Here is a 24733-nt window from a genome sequence, read left to right on the forward strand (position 1 = left end):
TGGTGGTTAAGCTTCCAACTCTTGATATTTGAGTCACAGAACAACGTGAGATCCAGCCCTGCATTGGGCTCTGTGCTGGGCATGGAGCCTGCTTAAGATTTTCTCTCTCTCTCATCCCTGCTCCTCCCCCCTCTCTNTAAGATTTTCTCTCTCTCTCATCCCTGCTCCTCCCCCCTCTCTAAAAAAAAAATAAAGTAGGGGAGCTTGGTGGCTCAGTCGTTAAGGGTCTGCCTTCGGCTCAGGGCGTGATCCCGGCGTTCTGGGATCGAGCCCCACATCAGGCTCCTCTGCTGGGAGCCTGCTTCTTCGTCTCCCACCCCCCCTGCCTATATTCCCTCTCTCGCTGGCTGTCTCTCTGTCAAATATATAAAATCTTTAAAATAAATAAAAATAAATAAAAATTAAAAAATTAAAAAATGAAGTAAAAAGGAAATCACACATAAATATGCAGTTTGTTGAGTGACTGAAAACTGAACATACTAGTAAACAGCACCACACTCCTATTCCTTTTTAATAAGTCCTCTTTCACATGTGATATGCCATCACTTAATCATTTTTCACTTTCGTTTCTTTATTTTAAAATAAACCCAGAAAGCAAGACCAGTACTTAACACAAAGTGATGAATTGCTGAAGATGGAATGTCATGTGCATCAGGGAAGATAAAAGCTGCAAAATTGCCCAGCTTTTCCTTGCACAAATGCTGGGAGATGTGAAAGTAACAAAATGCTGTGGGAGTTGGGAAAACTTTATGTAAAAACTGGGAATGAGTCTTGAACTAAGCATAGAATTTACTAGAAGGCAGGGAAGAAAGAGTGAATAGAAGTGAGGGGGCAGTGTGGCATTGTATAAAGCTGAGGAAAGAAGAAAGAAGGTAAGTGGGGGCGGTAAAGCATAGGATACACTCCATTGTATGCTAAAAGGAAATATTGTAGAGGTACAGAGTCCTGCAAATGGAAAAAATGAAATACAAAGTAGAGACTGAAGCATGGTTTCTAGCAAGAATGACCATGACAGGCTTGAGAAATAGTTTGACAGTAATATATGTTGAAGGGCTTGGAGGGGAAGGGAGTACAGTTGAAAAGAACAACTAGACTGTTGCTCTAGGGAAGGTAAGGTCTGTTTAGATTTGAACTATAGAAATGGAGAGAAAGGAACAACTCCTAGATATGTGGAAATAAGGGTCTGTAGAATTAGGTTACACATTGAATATACAGGTATAGATATCAAGAAAGTAAGAAAAGACTTCAAATATGTACGATTACGAACAGCTGGTTTGGGGGCAAAAAGGATTGCAGTTTGGCATATCATGTGTTTCCGTAGCCGATGTGACACACAAATGAAAGCCTCAGGTGGGCAATCGGAAATGCTGTCTTTGGGCAGAAGATGGGAAGATTGGAGCTGCACTTGGAAATGATATGCCCTGAGAATTAGGAGAAGGAATAAGTTGCCATTTGAATGCTAAGATGGACAGAAGGATGGTATCCTAGACTTGGGATCTTGACATGGAAAACAGGATGGTTCAGACTTTAGAACTGAAGAAAAAAAAAAAAACAATAAGCAGTTTTTATGTCGCATACTGTTCTAGGTATTTTGACTGTGTTCGTTTAATTCACATCCTCGCAAAGGAAACTGAAACACTAAGAAAAAACAGAAGAGAGTCTTAAAAATCAAGGGATTCAAGTGTTAGACTTGAGCTAAATGCTACAGAAAAGTTAAATCGGCTAGGAGAGATCATTGTTGAATTTGAGATAATAGCTCTATTATTTTTTAAAGATTTATTTATTTTAGAAAGAGCATGCTAGTGGGGTGGGGCGGGGCAAAAGGAGAACATCTTAAAGCGGATTCTCCACTGAGTGTGGAGACTGGACATTGGATCCCATGACCCTGAGATCATGACCTGAGCTGAGACAGAGAATTGGATGCTCAATTGACTGAGCCACCCAGGCGCCCCAGGGGTAATAGTTTTATAAATACTTGTTTGGAAAATGAACTTCAGAGAAAGAAGTAGAAAATATTTAGAAGCAGTATGAAGGGAACCAGTATGTAATGAGTCTGGCGTTGAATGGAAAGATATACACAGGATAAGGGAGAAACTATAGAGTTCTTGAAAAGGAGAGGTTTAAATAAAAGGAGATGGGGGGAGGAAATACGTGGAAGAGAAAATACTGCACGTCCATGACGGAGGGCACTATTGGGAAAGGGACATCCTGGGAAATAGAAGAAGTGAAATCTAGTGCATGCCTGGGAGCATTAACTGCAGGAATAGGAGACGTGTTTGTGGTTAGTTTTATGGGAAGAGAGTGTGAAGGAACCTGGTAATAAAGTAATCTTGTGATGACTCATTACATGCAGAGCTCACAGAAGGCTTCCGTTGTCTTCATCGAGTCAAAAACAGAAGCAGGCAGTACTAGGAACTAAAATTTAAGGAATGATAGAAGAGAGGGAGGATGGATAGGAGGAGGAAGCTAATGTTCATTGAGAATACACCAGGTACCAGGTTCTCTGATTAAAAACTCTGACAAATTGGTCAGTGTGATTTTTTTTTTTTCCCATGCATCAGGGTTTTGTAAAATTGAGTGTCTTCCTTCAGGTTATCTATGATTTTTTTTAGTCTTTTATTTTACTGGGGAAAATTTCTCCTGTTCTTTCCTCTTCCGTATTTTATCTCCCATTGACTCTGGGTTGACTTATTTTATTCTGTAAGAAGAATTCTGCTCAGGGTGAATTCCAATTTGGATGTTCTATGTGTAAACATAATCTCATGTACCAGCAATTTCCTTGAATTTGAAGCTTGCATAAATACACTTTTGGGTTCTCCATCATCTGAGTGGAAGTCTTCAATCTCCTTAATGCAATCTTTAAATTACTTTACGCCTTTTGAAATGTTCATGTTTTATGGAGAAGTAGATGTGTTCTTATTCTTTGGCAGACTAAAGAATTATGTTCCCAGGAATGAGAAAGAAATAAGTTTATTATGTACTTGACAGAATTTTACCCGGTGTCTTTGTCATCTTGAATATGATAGAATATTCAAGCACTTCTTTTTGATAAAATTACACTAGGTTATAAATACACAAAAGACTGCATTGCTCTATAGTTAAATTCATACTAATTTGCTGTCTTTGGCCCTTTTTACCTGACCATTGAGCACTGGTGCCTCTCATGTATTTGAGCATTAAAACTGATACAAACTACATTGGAAAGACAGGCTAATAATAGGGAGGCTGGTGTTCAAATGTCAATGAAAGGATTTTTAATGGTCAATTACAGCTATGTTTGCCTATTTTGTCTCCTAAGCCCTGGAAAGCACCTTCTGAGGGTAAAGTTCCATTTGTTTCTTGTTTCTGCGTAGGTTTTCCTCCCGATATTACTACCACTGATTTCTCTTATAGATGCACCCAGACTCCTCAGTGACAATTTAAAAACAATTGTTTTTGGCTGCAGGATTATCAGAAAGGCATTTGCAAGAATGAACGTGATCCATTAATTAGAACAGCAGGAGCATTTTTCTTAGGCAAGGCACAGGACTTTTAAAAAGTTACTCTGGTATGTATCAGAATCACTAATGTAGTCCCTTCAGAGATTCCTGACCAATATACCTGAGAAACTTTCTGAACAGGTATGTTCTGAAAAATCTCTCAATAATTTTGAGGGATACCAATTATTCAAGTGAAATTATGTAGCTTACAATTGAGTATTATGGGACATTTTGTAAGTGAAAAAAATTTTAAGCTTTGGGGAGTTGAGAACTCTCTAGTTATCATGATAAATTTCTTCCGTGGTTGTTAATTGATAAAAAACACTTTTTGATTGTATCAGCATTTTTGTTACTTTTTGGGATTCCCTTACTGGGACTTCACCTTTAAATCATTATTTAGAATATTAAAAAACAAAAAATAAGGCATTTTAAGAAAAAGTAAAACAAATGTAATTGGATATAAGCTGAACTGCTGTAACAAAGCCAAAAACAAGGACTAAGCTTCCTGAGATTGCGGTACTATTTTTCAAGATGTTCCTCCTGCTGCATGAACAGGTGAAAAGCTATCTCCCCAGCAACACACCCGCATTTAAGGCAATAGGAATAGGAAAGAGAGGTGGGGATTTCTAATAAGAATGTGATCTGGAGGGGCGCCTGGGTGGCGCAGTCGTTAAGTGTCTGCCTTCAGCTCAGGGCGTGATCCCGGCGTTCTGGGATCGAGCCCCACATCAGGCTCCTCCGCTAGGAGCCTGCTTCTTCCTCTCCCACTCCCTCTGCTTGTGATCCCTCTCTCGCTGGCTGTCTCTCTCTCAGTCAAATAAAAAAAAAATCTTTAAAAATAAAAAAAGAATGTGATTTGGAAATTGCAATCACCATTTCTGCCCATTTCCCAGTGGCCTAAACGCAGTCACATAACTGCCCCTTCATGCCTGGGTGGTGGGGAAATAGAGTCCTTTGCTAAAACAGGCCCTTAGACCCTCTGAAATTCATGAAGCTCTGTTTCTTAAATAAAACCAAAACCAACCAACCAAAGAAAAGCAGGAATGGTCGATACACTCAGGCAAGTTAGTAGCAATCCATAGACTCAAAATTTTGAAGTAATGAGAAGATAAAAAATTATGAGGGGAAAATAGTGAATTCCATGAAAGTGTGAAGCTTCAACTCAGCCTTACTATTGTAATAAAGTTTATCAGATCTTTTACTGCTAGGCTATTTATAAACTAGAGAAGTGTAATAGACAATGTTAACAGTATGTTTTTATTTTTTCCTGGCTTATGAAAAAAATTACAGTGCTGAAAAAGTAGTATTTCCGTTTCTGCTTCTGCATGTAGAGAAGACTTGTCAGTGTTTAGCGTTCATCACCTCATTTTTCCTCCTTCTGACAATGTTGGACAGTTATTGTGCTTCTAATCCATCCAAATTATAAAACCTGGAAAGTGCTCATAGTCTTGTTCATTCCTTAAAAAGGCCGAGTGACGACTCTGACAGTCGAAGTTTAAAAAACCAGTAAACCAGTAAAAATTTCCCATAAAGCAATACCCGCAGTTAAAACAGCTCATCACTTTCTACAACAAAGCCAAGCTCAAGCCTATAATGGATTTTGAAAGCCTTTCCCTTAGAGCCAGGGAACAAGAAAGAGATGATAGACAAAAACACAAACATAATTTGATAACGTGCATCTTTCCTTGGTTTCTCTCTTTCTTCATAGTGCTAATGTCACTTGATGGTGCTGTGTAAGTAGAAATGTCCAAAGTGTATCTGGCTTCGAAGACATAAAGAACCTTGATCAACTCTATCATGGTTTCATATTCATGCTTTTGGGTTCTTGGCTTTAACGGCTGCAATAGTTCTTCCAGCTTACTCCCACCATATGGACGTATGCATGTCCCCATACCTGTGTTTTTGAGTCTTGATATTAGCAGTAATATGATTAATAGAAAGACACCTTTTAGTTTATATTAAAAGTACTGGTTCTTGGCATTGGGAGTCGCTAGCTTCTCTGTGCTGGAAGTGAAGGCAGGTTGAAGATGATAGCCCATCTGATAGTCTCATCTTTGCTCCTCCATCCTCACTGATACGTGGCTGATACCCTTTATTTTAGTGTGTACCTCCCATTTAATTACAGTAGAAGGCAGATAATACACAGCTCACAGACTAAGATGGATAACTTGATTACATTTTGGAATTTTTTTTGACTAGACAAGTGTTGGCAAAGGCAATACATTAGTCTCACCGTTGAGGGCATCAAATGTCATAGTGATAATGGGGTTTGGGGCCACGTGTTTCCTTTGACGGGCTGCCACATGCTGTTCTGTGGCTTTAGACTAGTGCTTGAAAGAGATGAGAGAAGGTTGCGAGGAGGTGAGAAGTATATGAATCAGTTCCTGGGGTGTCCTGGGGCTTGGAAGAAAATGACTTGAAACAATTCCAGCTCTCACTTTTTTCCTTCAATCAATTCCCAGCTGGGCTGTGACAGAAGGCAGATGATAAGAAAAGAGAGGAGAGCAATAAAGTGCAGCCACTTTATAAAAGAAGTAGTTTTTCCCAGAGGGAAGGAGAAAGAAAAAGAAGCCAAAGAGTGGGGGAGAGAATGGGAAGGAACAGAGCTTGCTTAGAGGAGTGGGTAATACAGTAAAAGCTTTAAAAGTTGTGAACATCAGTTAAAACAGCTAAGAAGTTGAAAGAGGTGTAATGGGGTTGGATGGAAAAGGGCTTCACTGTAACCATACACTGATGAGAGGAGTCCATATTCACGTCTTTGACAATGAAAAACTGCTTTCGTGAGTTGAAAATCAAGATAGAAAAAACAGTCCCAGTTAGTATGTGAACTTTATGTGGTCATTCACAAGGCACGATGATTTCTACATCACCAGGAAAGCAACCAACAAACCACCAGGGACTCCACAGTCTTAAGACAAATTAAAACATAATTTTATTTGACCTAATTCTATTACTAGGTGTATTCTTATTATTTTTGTAATGGCTCCAGAGATCCAAGTTATAGAGCACTAGCTTCGTCTGACATATTGTGAAGCGAGATGCCAGAGCACTTCTGTGTCCCTCATAAGCTGAAATGTCGCTTGACACGTGCAAGCACATGCAGGCTTGGAACTGATAAGACCAAAGCGAAGGAATTCAGCAAATCCTGCCATTACACATGAGTCACTTGTGTTTCTGTCATTCTCAGTGATGTATAAAGTGAAGTCAGATTGAAGGGTATAAAATATGTCACAGAGAATTTTGGAGTAATGGGATACATGTTAGAGCCTAAAGTATAATACTTAAAAAGGAAACCAAGCATATTTAAAAGGACTCCTAGCAGTATGGGGAGAATATCCTCTAAAATGAGGCACTGGGGGAGAAAGGAATGTTCTTTGTTTTGTCTTTGCTTTTTTTCTGGTAGGGTGATTTTTGTAGTTGGTCTTTTCTAAGTCAGAATGTTAGAAACATAACTGAAATTTCTGGTTTCCTTGGGAAAAGCAATTGATGAGCTATTTTCTCTGACTTTTGGTAGCATAAACGAATGACCCCAGTTGACACAAGAGAAAAGACAGAAGAGCGAGGGAGTGGAAGATTCCTCTTCAAATAATGATGACCTTACTCCCACATGACTAAGAATAGTAGTAGTAGTTATTCAGATTTGTAATAGTTTTAATGATGGCAGGATCTAGGTAGCCTTACAGGATTTAAGAACGTAGCTATCCTGCTGCTTACTTGGTTTAGGTTAAAATATTAAGTGCACTTCTTCATGGTACTCACGGTCTTCTCTAGAAACACAGGAAAGGCTTTGCTTCCAGGGCACAGGATTACAGAGCCGAAACTTGATTCTCATTGATCCCGTCTCCTTTCAAGGCATTGGAAATATACGATCGTAGACACAAGCTCTATGTTCAGCAACTACTCTTTTTGGTTGAACAGGTGTGAACCAGCCACCTATACACAAGCACTTCCTTTGCACAATGAACATCTATTCATTTTGAGGGCTCCAGGCTTGCCAGCATTCTTCCCCCCCCATACTCCTTAACAATACCACAGTGAATAAAAAAGTCTTCCACAATTGTAGTCCTGCCACCAAAGAACCAAAATATAGGATTAAAGTCGAGGCGGTCCTATTCATGTGTGTTAGATACCTCTGTTAAACTCTTACTCAGGAATACTCGATTTCAGTGTTTGGTTATGGTCAAGTGGCCATCTTCTTAACCATTGCAGTGATTTGGGAAGACTATATTCTACTGCTAAGGAGAAAGACACGTGGAGGAATTTTCTAAATCTAGCTTTGCCACTCTGAAGGATTAGAAATGGATGTAATTAAGAAATTAATTTTTATTTTTATTAAGATTTCTTTATTTGACAGAGCAGGGGAGGGACCGAGCGGGAGGGTGAGAGAATATCTTAAGCAGACTTTGCACTGAGCGTGGAGCCCTATGCATGGGGCTCCATCTCACAACCATGAGATCACAACCTGAGCTGAACCCAAGAGTCGGATGCTTAACTTACTTCCTCGCCCAGGTACCGCTAAAGTTAAATTTTCAAACACAGAAATTCTCTCAAAAATTCAGCTCATCAGCTAATTTCCTCAGCATTCAGAAGTAGATTTTCCAATAAAGTAGTTTTCCTGTTGATCTTCAGAATCCTAGATTTAATCTTTGTATTATTTTTTTTTAATCTTAATCTCCAGAGAGACTTGCTAGTGGACTGGGCTCAAGACATGTAAATATTATACAGTGATAAAGCTAATAAAATGCAAATCCCACAAGTTCCAATGGTGACAGATAAATATCAGGTTTGTTCTCAGTAAAATGAAAACATCGAGTGAAACTCTTATTGGAGGGAAAGTCCATCTCTCCCCCCCGCCCCCCACAGAGGTAACATTGAATTTTTTTTTTTTTAAACCATTATTTTCTCTGGCCATCATTGTACACGGAAATGTTAAAAACATAATACTTAAATGCATTTCTTCAACATAGGTGTCAAGGTTAAGAAAAAATCCTTTCATCTTCTTTAGAAACTGCATTTTCTTATTCCATGACACAAATAATCCCGTTTTCTTTCAACCAAGATTGAATTCTGACCTATGAAAACTGGTGGGATAAACGCCCGGAAGAGAACGAAGCACGGAGAAGTTGAGCATCTACGTGAACTGACAGGACAAGCTGACCGGTGAGAGCGTATACGTCAGAGTATTTTTGGAACGAAATAGGACAGCATTATGAACACTGCAATTTATCTCACGTTGTGCGGAGCTGTTGGGGTCAGGAAGGTACAGTGGTCACAACAAAAAAATGTATTATGCACCAGTCGATTCCCCTGTGTTGTGTCTGGGAGATGTCCTACTCGGCAGCTGGGTGCTGGTGGGAATAAAAGTTTTAAGTTCTCTATCTGTACCCTTAAAATAAGTCAAAAAGAGAACATAATGGTCTCACATGGCAGAGCTCCTTCTGACTCTTACAACATCTCAAATGGAACATGGTTCTTTTTAATTAATGGACACATACGTTAAACCAACTGACAGGAAACCTTTCCCAGAGTCATTACCACCACTTGATAGCCCGATTGACTCAGGGGTCCCTAGGAGGCTTGTGTTTGTTTGTTTTGCTTTTTTGTTTTTTTGTTTTTTTAAATCAGTGGTATAAACAATATGTTCTCAGTTCATTAGAAGTTGGGCATGATTTGTGGTGATCCCTGGTAGGGACATTCACATGGTTACCATGGTTGATTCTTGCCTTTGCAGGCAAGGATAGTGTTCTAAATTTTAAAAATAAATTTTTTTGCATTCCAGGAAAACATAGTGGATTTTACTGGTTTTGAGTGTTTTGCCCCAACCTTATTGGGAAGTTCTACCCATTTCTGTCAAATCCCTCAAGGGAGCCTAAATGCTACATTTTTCAGAGCCTTTGCTGATCTACCCTTTCTATAGGGGCATCTCTCCCCTTAAAAATATGTATTTTTTTTTTCCTTTTCTTAGAATACTTAGAACTTGCTGCCTTGGGTGCCTGGGTGGCTGTCAGTTAAGCGTCTGCCTTCAGCTCAGGTCATGATCTCAAGGTCTAGGGATCCAGTCGTGTATCAGGCTCCCTGTTCAGCAAGGATTCTGCTTCTCACTGTCCCTCTGCCCTTCCCCTATGCTTGTGTTCTGTCTTTGGTGCTTTCTCTCTTAAATAAATCTTAAAAACAACAATAACAACAAACCCACAAAATACATGCTATCTTGCATTAAAGTTACTGGTGCACCTACGTTTTTCTTGATGATATTTTGGGCAATTAACTGTTATTTCCTTTCTTCCTATGTGTGCCTTCTCCTTTTCCCATTCAAGCAGCAAGTTTACCAACTGAACCTTGCCTCCAGGGAAAGATGTGACACAAAGGAAGGCACATATAAAAGGGTTTCTTGACTTTGGTTTCTAGAATTTTAAGCCCTCAGGGGAATGAAGTGAATTGATGATGAGTTTAACCAAAATTTTGGAGGGTTTGGAGCGGGAGAGACTCATCCTCACCATCACTAGAAAAATTTTCCTAGGAGTTTAGGGGAAGAAAGAACATGGGAAGTGACTGGATGACAGAAGTTGGTGGTTCACAGTGGCCACTGCTTCTGGGTTTGGGTCTCTGGGGTCTGAGAGGGAAGGGTGCAGATGGGTGGATAAGCTCACAGAGATTTCAGGGTATAGAGTGACTCGCGAGTAGAAGAGCCATTCTTTTGTTCTCAAGTAAGGAGCAAGTAGTTGGCAGGAGGGAATACACATTCTTCATTTTTCTGTAACCTTAAAATGGAGTAGTTGACTCTCCAGACCTAAAGAGACAAAGGCAGTGGCATTGCAGTTTGCTCCCTGCTTAGATGAAGGATTAAGGAGAAGATAGGACAATGGATAATATGGAAGAGAGAGGACAGAGGGCAGCGAAGACCAGATAATTGTCCTTCCAGCTCTTGGATGCCTTTGTAATTTTTAAGGCTGTAAGAGCTGGTATACAAACTGAAATAAGACTGAATGTGGCCAGATAATTTGTTGAAAGTATATATTCACCATCCTATTTGGGATGGGGGAAAGAATTTTTTTTTTAATTTTAATTTTAACAAAATAAGACTGTATTTTGGGGGACTTTTGGCACACTTGAGTTTATGAGGCCAGCTTCATGTCTCATCTCATAGTTTTTTAAATGTTATTTATGATGTGCCAGAATTTCCTTAGGCATTTTATGACTGTGAACTGATGAATTCTCACCATCCCACCATGGAAAGTTTGTATTTTTGCCTCATCTCCTTATTTTTAAATAGATAGGGAAATTGAGGCAAAGGGTGATAATGGAAACTATCCAGATAGTTTAAGTGGGAGGTGATGGGATTGAACTGTTCTGTTTCTGGAAGCTACTCTGCTCCCTCTCACAGTTCACATTTTTTTTTTTTTTTTAGGACAGAGCTATATTTCAACTATCATTGCTTTACCTAGAGTTCCTGCTATACTATTCTGCTAAGCATCTAATGAAATATATTTATTGACATCTACAGTTCAAGTAGCCAAGGGATACTAAATAAACACAATGAAAAAGAAAAAAAAAAACCAAGTAACTTGGGAGAGTGCCCAAGTTTACGGAGGAAGTGTCATTCTGTTGTCTTGATCATAAAACACCTACATGTTGGCATGGATCTGCAGTGAAAATCTCCAGAATTTAAGTATATGTACCATAGAACCATATTTATTAGGTTTTTTCCCCCCACCTTTTTTTGGTGGTAAGCTATGCAGCATATCGTAGCAAAGTGGTAAGTGGTGCCCTTAAATTTGAGCTAGAGCTGTATGTGAAGTTACTAAAGCAATGAATAACATAATGGAGCCATATTCAATGAAACGTTGTCCTGCGGTCCCTCTGAAGTTTCAAAATCCTGTAGTTAGGTTGGTTTGTTTAATATTTTGGTTACCTTGGATTTTGGAGGAAACTGATTAGGCCATTGAAAGACCTTACTAAATGGTTATAAGCTGTTTGTGGTCAGATACTACGGTGAGTCATTGGTCATTCTCTCGGCAATCATAAAAGTGCGTGCCAACGTGCAAAGGCTGCAGTAATGATGATGTGGGCCAACGTTGAGAGGATGTACGGAAAGCCGACTAGAGTGAGCCGTTAAAGGCCACTGATGCCAGAGCAAGGTGTTGAGCTTGAGTTGGAGCCAGAGGACTGGAGTTAGAAGAAAAAAGCTTACAGACAGAGGAATGTGTGAGCTTTTGAGGGATTTCTGTCTTGAGGTCTTAGAAACAATAATAAACGGGATTTTTTATTTCTTCTTAGAAGATTTTATTTGAGAGAGCGAGCGAGCAGGGGAACCGGGGGAGGGTCTCCACTGAGCAGGGAGCCTGATGTGGGGTTCAATCCCAGGATCCCGAGATCATGACCCTAGCTGAAGGCAGATGCCTAACTGACTGAGCCACCCGGGCGCCCCAAACTAGAGCGATTTTAAAGGCAATCCACCTTGAGTATTTTTCCAACATTGCAATTCGCTGGGTGTTGTTTTTGGCAATATTTGTGAGGCTCACCAGAACATTGTATTTGACTTGTCAAGTATAGCAATTTCTGTCTTTAGAAGATAATTTTGTGTCCTTTGACCTTGATACTCAACGCCTAGCTCTCAGGACTTCAGCATTGGAGTCATCTAGAACCTTGTTACACTTGCAGAATCCCGGGCTCTTGCTAAACTTACTCCACTGAAGTCTGCATTTTAACAAGACCGCTAGGAGATTTATATGCACATTGAAGTTGGGGAAACCCTCTTCTGTGAAAAATCCCTTTTCTTTATGACCTAGTGACTTAGGTGTCATTAAAGCCTATCTAGTGTAATGACAGCAGAGGTGGAAAGTGGACTGAAATCCACTCCAGAGGTTGTGTCTAATTGCCTGCACACAGATGGTTGGGTCCTACACTTCTAGTCACTGATTTAGTAAGTCAGGGAGGATTTTGAGAAATGGGGTTTCTAAGATGTTTTCAGTTGATGCTGTTGTTGATGGTACTGGTTTAGAACCATTGCTCAAAAATCAGATATTGATCCATGGTTTACTTTCACTGGGACAGATTGCAGAACCATGAAAGGGGGTGACTCTGCTACCTTTGGACTGCATGGCCTCGGGGAAGTTGTTTCATCTTTTTGAGCTTCAATCTTCAATGGGGATGAAATGAAGTAACAAAGATAAATAGCAATTAGGTAACTAACGCAGTGCCTGGCAAGAAGTAACTTCTCAATATGTATTTCTTATTTTGCTCTTCTCCTGTGGGAATTTAATTGCTTTTGAAACAGTTAAACACTACCTGTTCTCACTTTGATTTCCCTCTAGTTTTCATCCGATTAAACTCTCCGCATTAAATCTTAGGTTCTAGCAGTAACAAATTTTTGATGATTTTCTTAAGTATATTTGCTACATATGCTAATATCTCTGTTCTCTATTTTTTGTTGCTATTCATAATCAAATCATTCTACAGTTGTATAATCTCTGCTAACTCAGTACCCCCATCAATGTAGATTTTATTATTCCCTCCCCTATGCTAATAGTGGAACTTGTTTATTTCTGTATTGCTGAGCTGACAACATTTCATTTAACTGATGAGTAAATTAATCATCACTTAATCATTTCTCTCTCACCACTGCCCCCCAGGATACTCTTCTCTTTATAGCAGGGTCACAACTGACTCATTTGTGTTCTGAACATGTGCTACATTGCTTGGTCCATAGTAAGTGTTTGATGGATTTGCAGGGATTGAAGCAGTCTTTATGATATCTTCTAATTTCTTTTTTAGGGGTTCTGTTACCAGCTCAAGGGCAACAAGATTCCCAGCTGGGGTTTTAATGAGTTGGCATAGACATAGCTTTCAAGGGAACTAGGAAAAGTTCTCAATCTTTAAAATAGAGACACCTGCAAGTGAATATGATAATGAACATGATTTTTAAAGATTATATAACGGTTGAAATAAGATCCATTGGAAATCAGATGCTAAACTCATAATCTAATCATGCAAAAAATTGAGAAATTGAGCTATAAGTTGAACAGAATTTTTTCCTACATGTCTATAATATATTTATCATGTATTTATCCACTATAGTCTTTTATTTGAATTTCCATGCACAAGACTTGTATCACTCAATTGCAATGAAGATGAGTTTGCAGGTATTGAAGAAACTGCAATAAGATTTTTAGAGTTGGAGTGAGTGTGGACTGTTAATAGACTTGCAAAGCTCGTAAATCACCTAACATAGAAGACAATGTAAATTCTACAACTTAAGCGTATGTGTGACAGACTATAGGCTTTTTACCATCACAAGTTACGATAGCTGTAAAATGTCTTCATGGAAGTGGCAGTGGGATGATTTTAGACACTTAAGTTTTGGTCTGTTTCCAGATCAGCTATCTTTCTTAGTTTTTAAAAGTTGATAAAATGCCAAGAATTCCAAAGAAGGCTACGTAAAACGTTTCTTAGGAAGAAATGACTATACTTGCCCCTTTATTTATTTTTTTTTGAACATAGAAAAATCTCATTTTTAGTATTTATCCCACTAATAATGACCTTGATATCCTTTTATTAAGAAGCGTGCTAAAATTTGATCTTTGTTCATAAGTGTTCCTTAGAGCTACATATCAACAAAACGATCTATAGCCAATGCTAGTTTCTCTCTCACCTAAATATGCATACAGACATGTGCACACGTACATGTACATAGGTGTATATGAAGAGCAATAAAAGAAGTTGTACTGATTCGCATGAAAACATTCTACCAACAAGCTGAAATGAAAACTTTGCTGAAGGAAGGCACTAAGTATAGATCCATATCCATGAATTACTGAATATTGCAGCCTTTTTCAGTACTTGAATGTTTTTGGGATACTTTACTTCTTGGCTCTGCCATTGCCCAGCATTCTAAATCCATCAAGACGTGGTGGTGTGTGAGTACTTCCTTATCACCGAAAATTGATGATGACTGGAGTCTAGGAAGGGACATAATGCGTTGCCATGCAAATGAATTTGGACTCTATCTGGAAGGAGTTAACTATGGTGGCAACATGAATGGATTGATTTTTTAGATTGTTTTAGTAACAATGTATACTTTGACTTTATTTGGTTATGCAACATCATTAGTTGCTAGACCTTCTCTAGGTGACTATACGCGTCGATGTAGGTTTTCTCAGTGATACCACTTGAGGGATTTTTTTCTACCTGCAAAAGACCCGCCTACTCCGTAGTGTATCTCTCACCAAACTGAGGAGTCTTGTCCCTTTTCTGGTTCATAATTGTTGCCTTTATGCTATAGGTGATGCAGCATGGTGCAGTAATGCATTCCAGCAACAGGCGTCAAGCAAAGGCTGAGTGAGTGCATGCAGGATAGCCTGCTGTCTCTGGATACTCAAGGAAACCAGAATGACAAAAACGGCTCTCTTAGCGATAGCTTTTCTTTTTGTACTGTAGAGTGTTGAAAAATTGAGCCCAAATTTGAAATAGATAGAATTCTATAAATTGGGACAATTAATGAATTTTTATAAGTAAAATTATAGTAGCAGAGCTCAGAGGTGGAAATGTTTTATTTTTTTAAAATGTGTTGCGGCTCACTCTTTTACTGGTACATATTTATATGTTTTCACACCCCCCTCTTTTTTTTTTTTTTTTTTAAAGATTTTGTTTATTCGAGAGAGAGAGTGAGTACAGCCAGGGGTATGTGTAGAGGAAGAGCGAGAGCGACAAGCCGACTCTCTGTTGAACAGGGAGCCAGACGTGGGGCTCAATCCCAGGGTCCTGGGATCATGACCTGAGCGGAAGGCAGACGGTTAACTGATGAGTCACCCAGATGCCTCTTCACCCTTGTTTTTAGTAGCCTTCGTACTTTCTAGATCACTGTCACTAACCTTAGCAAACTGTGTTGGAAAATGACATTTCCCCATTTTGCCCTCACCAAACAGATGGCACGGGATTTTAAATTAAGTATTATACAGCTTATACAAGAGGACTTGTGCCAAATATTCTTAAATTAAAAAAAAAAAAACTTTTTCAAGAAGGAATGGTTTTCATATGGCAATCAGTCCAGTTCTAAACAATCAAAAAGCAACGGTTATGCTTATAATTGCCTGATTTCATGAATATTTATGACGAGTCATTATACTCATTTACTACTTTGATCTGTAAGGGCTATAGATTGGGACATTTACCATGTCTGTCTGGTAAATTAAGTTACCTTGTTAAACAAGGACACCTTACTATTCAGGAAAGAAACTCTGTGAATTGCATCTGCTTCTCATTTTTCAAGTTTACTGTAATTCTCTTCCTTCTGAATGAAGGTCCTACAACAACCTTTGCTGTACATAAATTCTTAGCTCTGCTTTCTTATCTCTTGAAAATGCTGCTTATTATAATCTCATATAAAGTCAGGCATGTTTTAACCTAATTTTCCTCCCCTCTGTCTGGTAAGAGACAGAAAGAAAATGCAGTTAAAAGTGAATGAGAATAGCTGGATACCTGGTTAATCTCCTTTTACGTCTAACTTTGGTATTTGAAGTCATTTTAAGCACACTGGCAGGAGAATTAAGGTTTGAACAGAAATTAAATTTCCTTACCTCATTTCAAGGTAAAACGAGAGAACATATTTGAAAAGGCAGAAACAAAAGCTCAAATATTAATCTCCTGTCTATAATGATTGATTAAATTTGCCTCAATCGTATAATTTTGGTTCAATTTCAAAGTAAAGGAGATTTTGTCCATAACATTGACAGTCCGAGGTTTGTTGTATAACAAGTAACTTCAAGAAAAAACTTGGTTAAAAGATGTAATGTGTACCAATTTCAATATGTAAGTGTGTATGCACTGCTTTTCCATGTAAAACAATTTTCAATATTTTGTTTGTATGGGTGAAGTTTTTCTAGATGAGTAGTTTAAAACCTTGTCAAAAACAAGGCAAGTTTAATACTGTGACAAATCAGAAACTCTAAAGTAGTACCTGTAATATACATTAAATGGGAAAAGACTTAGGAATGATAAAAAAAAAATTGATGGCATTTGTATAATGTCATTCAAATAACAGACACATATTAAGTGTGTAAACAACTTGAGGCCACTTACGTATCACCTCAACTCTAATATAGTCCATTATCCTATGAGAATAGTGAGGTTTGTAACTTGTCCTGGGCCACACAGCTGGTGATGAGGCTGGATTACCTTGAAACTATACTGAATGGAATAGAACCTGCATGGAATCTGCCACAGTCAACTTTGAGATGCCAGCTTCCAATCCTGTATGAAATAGTTAGTATCCTTTCATACCCACTGCTGTCGGGCCTGAAATCTGCATGTCTGGACAGATCAGCTGCTATTCCTAGTACAACTGTGAGACAGATGAATTTTCTTTGACCTTCTCTCCGATTTGCTACCTTTCTTCCTCAGCACCTCTTCCACTGATACCCATTAGCTTTCTTTAATCCAAATCTTAAAATTTAACTTTGTAATTACCTCTGACACTAAATGTCAATATCTACCAGAGAGATACTCATTTTAACTGGAAAGGCTGGGGAAAAAAGTGGAGCTTTTAGATAGGTTCACTCTCAGGATTGACATCCTTTTTTCAAACCAACCTTTACTGCTTGCTTTCCTCTTCTGCCCTCCCAGATTTTTTTTTGCCCACTCTTCCTCCTTTATATCCACTTCTTTGTTTCTTGGTCTACAAGCAAGTGAAGTCTCTCTATCTCCTTAACATCACACCACATAGACCATGATAGATCTTGCCATCAGGGAATTTCCGATTGAACTAGGACTAACTCAATCCATAGTCTGACCTGCTGAACCAATCTATAGTGAAGTCATCTAAGACACTTAAAACAAGGCATTTCTTACTCCCTTCACTGTTGAGGTAGGCAAGTATGTTCACCAACTGTGGTAGGCAGATAGCTTCCAGATTTTGATAATGTGTCAAGGAATGAGTGCTCCGGCTACAGACAGGTGAGATTCTGGCTTGAGAAGGTGCTAAGTAAGAGACGTGTTTCCTGTGTCAGGAGGGATCCTTTGTAGGCTCTGTGGAAGATGTGAATGATAGCAGTGGAACTGACTTCTCACATGTGTGGTTGGGGGAAAATGTCAAGCACTTACAGATGAAGACTGATGATGTTTAAGGAAGTCTGCTGCTAAGAGTAAAAATAAAGTGTGAATGCTAACTACTAATTGGAGCTATAATAACATTTTAAATGTCTAGAAAAGTCTCAAGTGAAGTCACTGGGAAATTGTTCACCAAGCAAATTGTAACATTCAGTTGTATACTCTAGAAAGACGAAGAAACTTATTGATCTTGACAAAATGTCATCTTGCAGTTGCAGGGATTTGAGCACTCTAAATATTTCATGCAGATCAGTAAATTATTCCTGCTGGCAATGTTATACTAGTCTAAAAGTTATCACCTCAAAAAAAAAAAAAACCCACTATATTTTCAAGTTAACATTTCATCCTAACAAATCATTTTCCAATGTAAACGAAGAAGCACCTGATTACAAGTCTTACTTTAATTTTCAGCACAAAAAACATGGGTTCTAGTAACCTTGCTACCTAGTTCATTTATCCCACTTGTTTTAAAATCAGTGATCTATCTATCTATCTATCTAGAAGGTATAAAATTACTCTTGAAAACAAGTCTGCTTGTTTATGTATCAACTGGGCTGGACCACGGTGCTCAGATATTTCACCAAATATTACTCTGGATGTTTCTGAGGTAGTGTGGTGTTTTTTGTTTCGTTTTGCTTTGTTTTTTGTTGGGTGCGATTACCATTTAGATCCGTGGAGTATAAGTTAAACAGATTGGCCTCCGGAAGGTGGACGAGCAGCAAGCCATCAGTTAAAGGTCTTCAGGGCACAGAGACTGAGCTCCCCCCAGTGACATGGGAAGGAATTCTGCCAGCAGATGGCGTTTGAGCTTGAACTGCAGCGGGCCAGAGTCTCCAGCCTGTCCCCCCACACTGCAGATTTTGGACATGCCTGTCTTCGAATTGGATGAGTCAATTCCTTGAAATAATCTTTCTCTGTATGTACACATCCTACTGGTTTTCTTTCTCTATAGAACCCCAACTACCACAAAGTGGTATTTCCATATAATCCCTTAAGTATCTTTCTGCTCTAAATACCTTTGTTAATTCCAAGGTGACTGTTGGTTTAAGATAATGGTTTCTGGTTTTAGCATATTAGGGTTTTTTGGTGCTTATTGTAATGACAAATGCTAACTTAATTTATGCTCTGTAGTTGTAGATTTTTAGTACTATTTAACACCTGTTCTTTGCCTATGCTTAATTTGACAGAGGTGCATATTTTTTCCAAGTAGGAAAAAATTAGAGAATACAGAGTCGCTTGGGACACAAAAGTTTGCTGAGCAGAAAGCATATAAAAGCACCATGGTGAAAGATTTTCCACAATCATACATGAAAATAAAAATACACAATGCCTTTCCAAGATGCTCCCCTCCCTTCCCAGTGTGAACCCCATGAACTTTGCCAGCCCTTTACTTTGTAATTCATCTTTACATAGAACTCTCCGGCCTTCAGTAGGACCTTGTAGCAGCGAGACTTACTGTTCTCCTTTGTCTGAGTGAACACTCAAAATGGGCACAGTTGCCCCTGAAAAGAATTACAATGATGCAGAATATGGCCATAGACTCTTGAAAAAGGTCTCTTTTACCCACTGTAGAGCATTTTCCTTTCACCTCTAGTTTTCTTTCTTCATCCCATCCTGAGTCGTTCAAAGAAGAACCTTCTGTACCAAACCCCAGATAATATACCTGAAGATCAACTCCGTAAATGGTGTTTAGCGGCAATAAACATCATACATAGAAGACAGGCTGATTTTCTCTTGGGAATAAAATCTCTCCTTTTGTGTGATACTACTAGTAAAACAAAGTGGAGGTATTTTTTGTTATTTTTAGTATAACTTTAGATCTGTGAGGTTAGTCCTCACAAATGGTTAGAATCCCTGGGCCTTATTAGGGTATTTTGGCTTTAAAAATAACTACACTTAAAAGTACAATTAACTTTCTCATTCTGTGAGATGATAAAATTTGTCAAAAACAAAAGCTTGATAGTTTTCTTTGCAATTAACGTTAATGAAGTTTCTGTTGGTCACTTTTTAGGGTAACCTAACTCTTAGGAATTTGTTTCTTGGTTGGTTAGTAACTAAGCTTCCTTCTAGGAGAGAGCCTGAGGTTTTAAATTTGACTAGCACTGTGCATTGACCTTGATGATGACTTTGGAAGTACCCGTAGTGACAAGACTGCCTGAACTAAGAAATGGGAGAGGCTACACTGGGATTTTAAGGGACCGTCAAAGCCTATTTTATAGATGGAGCAACATTAAACAGACGTGAGTAACAATATCTGTTCTAACTGCCTATACTTTGTACCTCACTGAACTCTCATTCATTCGGTGGAAGTGGTATTTTTGAATGCTAGGAAGCTGATCCCATGTGCCGTACTCAGGACAGGGTATGCACTCAGCATCACGTGTCTATAGCCTGTCTTTGTGCCTTGAGTGGTTGTGAGTGAGACATACAGGGAATTTTCTTTTTGTCTACCTTCCTGAACCCAGTTTCCTTGGCCATACCTTATTTCAATTGGCTCTAAAGTATACAGACAGGTTTTACGGAAACTTGGGCTGGCTGTTCTTACAGTTGAGTAGTTTATTCACTTTGGAAGATAACAATTTTTTTTTTTTTAACCTAGGATTTGACTGAAATAGAAGTTCTCATTCAGGGCTTAGGAAGAGAAATTCATGATAGTTTCTAACTCCTGTGCCTGTGTGAATTCAGGGAACTACATGAGGAATACTGGTGATTAGAAAGCTCCATTCTTCAGAGGACTGTCAGGTACAGGAGGAAAACAGGGGGAGCTCTCCTTTGGGTCCTCCAAGGAGAAGGGTGCATGCCCTCTGGAGGCACTTGAATAACGGACTGTGAGGTGGAATGCTGGTTGTTACTCACTAGTGCTGTGACCTTGGGTACATGTTTAAGCTTTTCTGTGCCTTGATTTCTTACACATAAAAGGGGCATAGTACTGGTATCCCCCTCCTATCACTGTCTGCAGATTACATGAGTGAATTCGTAACTCACACAGTAAAGCAGGACTTCAATGTTCAGTAACTTAAAAGAAGTCTTTGCTGCTCTTTTTATAGCTGCCTGAGAGGATTTGGTGATGCCGCGTGAGCTGGTCTTTGGTGGCATTGCAGAGAGAGCAAACCTGAGCAGTGTAAGTACATACTCTTTCATGAAGAGAAATGGGTATTAATTTAATATTCGATTACTGAAAGTAACTTCGGTTTAGAAGCTCCAATTTTATCTTTAAGGTACTCACGTGTAGTTGAAAATATTGTTTAATTATGGATTTACCTCATGATTTTCAATCTATGCCAAATTCCCATGCCTTCTCGGGGCAGTCTTCTCAGCTCACCTATTCTCTTTCTCCCCAAGATGGCGTCTAGGTACAGAAGTAACTGTGAGTACGGTAGGGCAGTTGGGGAGCAGTCTCATCTTCATTGGCCTGCACTGAGGGTGATGGACTTCTCTTTGCCTTTGTTCCTTTTGGGAACGTCTCTGTTCTCAAAGTACTTGTCATTATCTGGTCTGGCAGCTTGTGGCTTCTTCTCTGATAATAGGTTGTTCCCAGGGTACATCTTTCTTGATGATAAGACTTCAATACTTGTGGAATGGCTTATCTGGTGCTCTTCTGTATTCTCCACCCATTCCCAGCCTTAGCCTGTTTACCTAAAGTTGTCTGATAGGGAATTCTTTCACCTTGGACCATTGCAATTCCCTGGCAGGCACGTGAGGAGCTTTTGTTATTGCGGCCATTGGTATTCTACCATAACCTTGAAATTCTTGTCCTAGAGCGTAGAGCCTCTTTATCCTTAGAATTTTGAGAGACACACTGTCTGTTCTTTGGATCCTTTCTTTGAGGGTACCAAGACTCCCGAGGACCTTGAACCGAAAGAATGTTTTAAAGTATTTGACTTTTATATGAATCTTTTTTCTCCTTTTCTCTCTAGGCTCTTCCATGCTCCAGGAATATAAACGTGGTCAGCATTTATAGATACTAGCTCTAGACAGTGGTTGGGCTAACTGCCGTTGGTGGGCCAAACTGGCACATTGCCTGTTCTTATCAAGTTTTATTGGACCACAGCCATGCTCAATAATTGTGGTATAATTTATGAGTGACTTTGTGCTACCATGGCAGATTTGAATAGTTTTGGTAGGATTTGTGGGCCACAGACTCTCCAAAAGATTTAGTATCTGGCACTTTACAGAGAAAGTTTGACTCTGGCTCTAGACCTCCAGGGTCTAATCTCATCTTCCAAGCCAAGAGATTTTGAAATTCATAAGAAATCCATTTATATCTTAAGTGCCTTATTCTTTCACATAAAAAAACACCTTGTTTTCAGAAAATTGTGCCTGCTATGAGTTTTTAAAATTCTTTTAGTATTTGAGTTGCCTTCTTTGTTTCAGATTGTTAAGGCTCCCCTTGAGGCTATAAATGCCATAAAGCCGATGAGTGGAGACCTACCCAGCACAGATTTTTCAAAAAAATGATTACTGAGTCTAGGATCTCAAAATAGGGTCCTGCTTTAACTCACTTGTTTACTAACTCACTGAGTGGTACCTGAATCAATCAGTTATTAAAAGTTAATTAACTTGATATGCCAGGCACTGTGCTAGGTGCCAGGACTACAAATACTAACAAAACAAAATTTCCCTGATTCCATGGACATGAAAGGCTATTCTAACAGGATTAAAAAATATATTGTGTGACTCATTTGTTGTTGTTTCCTTCCCTTTATATTGCATGCACACAACGAGGCTCTTGCCAATTGCATCAGGCACACTAGGTAGGTAGAGAGCCATGTAGTGGAGTCAGTGATGCTGTTGGTCTTCTATGAAAGTTCAAGTCCACTGGAAAGATACTATTAGGAATCCTGGGATAGGGTAGGGATGCAGCATCTTCAAGTGAAGGAAGGAAGAGAGCCTTCAAAATGGGAGTGAGTAGGTCTGCAGTCCTGGGTTAGAGAGTAGGAGACCTGAGCACCATCCGCGGTAGGGGTTGGGAAAGGTGGAAAATCTCGACAACAGTAGTTGTAGGACTCTCCTGGAGGAAACAGGGTGTTGTTTCTCCAGCTCAACTGATTCCTGTCTTCCCTACATATAGCAGAAACGCTGAGAGCTTCTGAAAAAAACTGTTAAAAGCTTGGAAAATGAGGATGTCGATGAAGACCATGATATAATGACGATTTTTACCCTCCTACCAGCCTTTTTCCCCAAACTGCATAAATTCGGTATGTCCCTAAGTGGATTTTGGTATGCACCTAAAAGGTGTACAAGGCAATAACTGTTGGAGGTAGAATTTCCTCTTGGTCTGGTTGGACAGGGCCTAGGATTCAAATTTCACTTAGTTGACTAGGAAGCTAGAGCTGGATATGTTAAAATACTTGAGCATATTGTCTACAACTCATGCCTAGTGAAAGAGCTTCACTCTAAAGATAACAGTTTGGGTAAATACCTGCCATACATTTGATTTGGTAAGATGCAGTTGGTCAAGGTCAAGAAGTTACTAATGGATGCCACACAGCAAATAAGTGATTGGGTTGTGATTTGTTGTTGTTGTTGTTGTTAAACCCACAGCCAGAGTGCTTTCCCATGTGACTTGTTGACACCTGGCAAAGTGGGGCTAAGTAGGTAGCTAGGGAAGCTTCCACCCAGGATGTCACTGTATTGCTGAAACCATGGATGACAGGAGATGGAATATTAATAGCTCTTTCTTTTTGGAAGGTCTCATTCCTTTTTTTCCATTTTTACATGACTACATTGTTGAATATCTTTATATCTTTTATTGAGGAAGGCAAGTAATAGAAGGCATTTAGGGAAGAAAATAACTTTTCATCAGGATACCTGAGGAATGCGGGTTAGAGCCCCCAAATCTTTGGGTAAGACAAATTATAGAAAACAAAGTATGATTCATTGCCGGCTGAATGATATGGCCTGGGCAAATGGGTTATAATTAGATCCACTAAAGCATAGCCAGGTTTGTGCAGCTCTGTGTATATTAACAAAGAATTTCATAGATCTTGGTTGAACTATGGTATTAAGAATGTGCATAGTAAAAGAGTGTTTTTAAAATAGCTCTGGCTTAGCATGTACCAGCAGAGCTAATGAAAGCAGAGTTTGTTTGAGGCCATATTGCCATGTAGGCATATGGATGCCTACTGACTGCCATTTTTGGCAGTCTACCACTTAAAAATGAATGTTTTTCTAGAAGGAAAGAAACAACAATTGAAGAGTCTGTATTTCATCATACCATATGGCAATTTCTAAGTTACTGTCACAGGTGAGAGTTCATTGTCAGCTTGAAGAAATGACTAAACGTTTCTGATGAGCCCTCATACACTCAGTTTCAATCTGAAGTGCCAGATTTTTGTAGTGTACTTAGTCACAAATTTCTGGTATTGAATATATATTTAACCTTTCATGCATCAGAGGGTAAGAATGGTTAAAAACAAAGTATGACTTTGAATCTTTGATTAAAGCTTTAGTCGTCTTTTTTAGATTAATTTAGAATTGAAGTAAATATTTCATGGGAATACAGATTTATGTATTCTAATTCAAACTAGAATTTGAACTCCTGTATATCAGACACTGTACTAGGTAACAAGATAAATACTATTTCTAGATATCATAAATAAAGTAGACATCTTTAAATTCAGAATATTAGTGTTCCAAGGAAATGGAAAGATTTTGTTCAGCTTTGCTGTAGAAGTGGGAAAACTGAGGTCCACGTAGTTAAAAATACTGTAGTCCTGGATAGCTACTTGTATAGCAATAGCCCAGACTTTCTGAATCTCATTACCATCAACTATCTGCCATTTTACCCTTTCCGTAAGAATATTTTCAGAGTCCTTCTCAAACTGTGCAAGGAGATCTACATGTGCAGGAAAAAATCTTCTATTTTCATGCCCCATTTCTGTTCATAATCAGAAAGAATTTTCGATATATTACATAATCAGGAACAGCTAGTTAAATTTTAATTCTCTCACTGAAAAAGATAAGCTAAAAAGTGTGTATTCAAAACATGATTTAATTTTACAAGTTTAATTGAAATTTTTAATTGGTTGGATCTGAAAGGTCAAGTAAATAAAGTTAATGGTTACAAAATTTTGGAAGTTTGGGTTTAAGGGACTATTATAATGGTCTCATCATACACTTGTAGTTATGTCTTCGTCTGGTTGCACATATTG

This window comes from Ailuropoda melanoleuca, chromosome 3 (assembly GCF_002007445.2).
Source record: "Ailuropoda melanoleuca isolate Jingjing chromosome 3, ASM200744v2, whole genome shotgun sequence".
In the NCBI taxonomy this organism is placed as follows: domain Eukaryota; kingdom Metazoa; phylum Chordata; class Mammalia; order Carnivora; family Ursidae; genus Ailuropoda; species Ailuropoda melanoleuca.